Here is a 3,792-nt window from a genome sequence, read left to right on the forward strand (position 1 = left end):
CACTGACAAGCTGTTGTAAGATCATATTGGAAGCTGAAGACAGTTTATCTTCATGTGTGTGGTGGAGAGGGGGAATTCTTGGTGGATTTTACACCCTCTTCAAATTAATGTGATTTCCTAGGCCAGTCTGGTGCACAGGAGTGAGTGATCTTTATGACTCATCCCCTGATTAGATTACCTGGCTCAGCAGCCACCTCCAGCCCCTCTGAGTGTCTTCACCCTCCCAAGGACCCTCCCTGCTCCATCCCTCCATCTCCCCCTGACCTCCTCGCTCTCCTCCTCTAGTCTTGCTCTCAGGTCCAGCTGCTGAGCAAGCCCATGGGTCAATTATTGCTGGCTAGCTTGAGAGGCAGAGGGATCTGGTTTCTTCTGTTTCTCTGGAGGCAGCAGAAGAGAGGGAGGAGGGTGGGAAGCAGAGGGAGGCAAAGGGAGAGGGAGGGAGGGAAACAGAGGAGGAGAGAAGAAATGAGACAAAGAGGGAGTTTAACCAGAAAAACAGAGAGCCAGGCTGAGATAAAAGAAAGAAAGAAGAGGGACAAAACACAGGAGCAAAGGGAGAGGAAGGGTTTTTTCTTTCATTTCCAGAACCTTATTCTCCACAAGCACCAAGGTAGCCACCTTCCCTAAATTAAGCAGATTCTTTAGGAATTTTTTTCAGGTAACTCTATTTTATTTCATTTAAGGTAATGCTATTTTATTATCTTCATAGCTCTTGCCACTATTATCTTGCTTATTTATTTATTTACTTCTATAATAATTGTCCTCACTCCTAAATTAGAAGACCAGTGAGGGTCAGGATCATGGCCACCGTGTTCTTGTCAGGACTCCAGCACCTAGCACACAATAGGTCCTCGGTGCGTGTTTACTGACTACATGATGTGCAGGTCTGAAGGGGGCAGGGATGGCTGTGAAGGGAAGGGTCCAGGGTCCAGGGTTGAATCACCAAGGATGCCTTCACTGGCTGAATACTTGGGCAGTTCTGTGGACAGAATTAGGGAACGTCCAAGACAGAGCTTTTAAAAGTGTGGTCTTCCCTGGTGGTCCAGTGGCTAAGCATTCACCTGCCAGTGCGGGGGACGAGGGTGCGATTCCCGGTCCAGGAGTGTCCCATATGCTCTGGGACAACTAAGCCCACGTGCCACAACTACCAAGCCCACATACGTGCAGCCCACACTCTACAAGAGAAACCACTACAATGAGAAACCTGTGCACCGCAGCTGGACAGTAGCCCCTGTTCACCACAACTAGAGAAACTTCTACACAGTGACAAAGACCCAGTGTGACCAAAAGTAAACAAATAAATAATAATCATAAATAAAGAAAATGTGGTCCATAAAGCACTTGATCAGGGCCCCCTGGAAACCTGCATCTTCACAGGCATTTCCCATGATTCTGATGCAGTGTGTCTGAAGTTCACAATATGAGAAACACTGTTTTGGGGAATGGGTGGGCTGGGGACTTCTGCTCCAGGGAGATCTGAACAGAACCAGAGATCTTGGCTTCTCATTGCATGTCTGAGTTTGTGTTGGAAGAGTAGTGGTTCGAATACCTACAGTGGAATGAAGAAGCCAACACCAATTATTTCCAGCCATGTGGCACCTCATTTTACATACATACTGGGAGCTACTTGGGAAGGAGCACCCAAATTCAGTGCAAGGAAAGGGAGGGCTCAGCCAGCTAGGGACAGTTCCCCCACCTGACCCAGTGTCCTAAAGGAAGAGGAGGACAGCAACAGATGTGAAGAGGAGAAAGAGCCCTCCCTGCCCTGTGCCTAGGGGCCTCTGCTCCCCACCCATGGATGTCTCTGCAGTTGGTAAGTCATGCCTCATTTCCCAGGCAAGCTGTGTGCCCACCCCTGAGCCCCAGGCCAGCCTCTCCACCTCTTCAGGCACCCCCACCCCAGACTGATCAACAATGTATGCTCCGGGATTGATTGACTGTTCCCCTAGAACATACCCTCCTCCACACACAATCACACACACACAAATACCCTCACATCCCCCAGATGTCACAGCCCCATCATACAAGACACAGCCAAGGCCTGAACAAGACACCTGAGATACAGCAGTGGGTGCTCAGAGGTGAAGGACAGTGTGCATGAGGAGTGGGACATTCTGGATGTGTTCATGCTGGACCTCCATCTGGGCCTGGAATGGGGGGAGGAGGATGGAAGACAAGGGCCAGCTGGTTTCAAAGGATAGCCCATGTGATGCCACTTCTGCCCAATAAAATCAAAGCACATAGACAAAGCTAACACCACCTCCCATCCCTTCTATGCTCCAGCTTCCTTCATGCCTCAAACACGGCCTGCTCTCTCCTGCCTCAGTAGCACTCATGCTTCCCCCTCTGCCCACAATGCTGTTTCATACTCTTTCACCCCATTTATCTGGTAACTCCTACTTCTCTTCCTTGGCGGATCTTTCCAGATCCTCTGGTTTCTGTGCTACCACAGCCATATATTGTTCACTGTTTGCAACACTCAGCCCTCTGGTCACTACATATTCAGTGTCTATCTTCCTCATTAGATTGTGAGCTCCATGGCAGGAGGGTCCACACCTGATGTCCTGTCCTCTGGTGTATCTCTGGTACCATCCATGGTGCCTGGCATGTGGCGGGCACTCAGCCAGGAAGGCTATGACTTAGATAGGGTCGTTTATTTTAGCAAATGGTTCCTGAGCATCAGCACCATCCATGGTGCCTGGCTCATGGCAAGCACTCAGCCAGGAAGGCTATGGCTTAGATAGGGTTGTTTATTTTAGCAAATGGTTCCTGAGTTTCAGTGAATGGTTCCTGAGCATCAGGCGTGGTGCTAGATTCTGAGGATGCAGAGGCACACAGAGAGGCACTCTCCCTTCTCACAGAGGCTGCAATCCGGTGGTGACATGGATAGTTGTCAAGTAATCATACAAGTTGCTATAAAACTGTAACCATGACAGGTGTTTTAGAGGCTCATAGTGCCAACAAGAGTACATAAAAGGGGGATTTGGTCAAGTCCAGGAGGAGATCAGGGAAGCTTTCTGAGAGGATGCTATTTTTCTGATTTACAGAAAGTTGTATAGAGCAACAGTGGAATAAAGAGTGTGTGAAGAGCTAGAACAGCATGTGCAAAGGCCCGTAGGCAGGAAGGAGCATGGCTTCTATACAAAACTAAAAATCCAGACGGTCTGAAGTGTGTGGGGTGAATGGGGAGGCTGGAAAGCAGACAGAAGCCAGATCATGCAGGGGCCTTGTCAGGTGAGGTAGGGAATTTATTTCTTCACCTAAGAGCAAAGGGTTTAAACACTGAGGAGTTGAAACAGCAGGGAGGTGGGGTTAGGCAGCAGCGATATAATCAGAATTGCATTTTGAAAAGGTCATCAGGCTTCATTCGAAGAAGAAAGGGAGGGGCTCAAGCAGAGGCAAAGAGACCAATAAGTGTTGCAGCCATCTGGGCTCAAACCAGGAAGGTGCGGGTGGAGACTGAGAATAGTGGACAGTTCCTGAAAGGTTTCAAGCCACACCACAGGTTGGGTAGCAAAACCAGGACTAGTATCCATCCTGAGCTCCTGAACCTTCTTGTAACCATTGACCTCCTTCTGGGATGTCCACTGGGCCACCGTCAGAAGCAGTTCCCAGGCCTCCCCCCAGAAGTATCCCCTGCCCTCTGCCCCCTAGATTCCCACATTCTGTACCATATTCCCTTAGGGGTGCCCATATGTGTCCTCTTCCAAGCTGGAAGACTCTGGCTGGATATCCATTTGGAGCTGGGTTTCTCTCGGAGCCCCAAGGTGCTTTGCATTCTGGGAATTGTAG

Source organism: Bos javanicus, chromosome 7 (genome assembly GCF_032452875.1).
Source record: "Bos javanicus breed banteng chromosome 7, ARS-OSU_banteng_1.0, whole genome shotgun sequence".
In the NCBI taxonomy this organism is placed as follows: domain Eukaryota; kingdom Metazoa; phylum Chordata; class Mammalia; order Artiodactyla; family Bovidae; genus Bos; species Bos javanicus.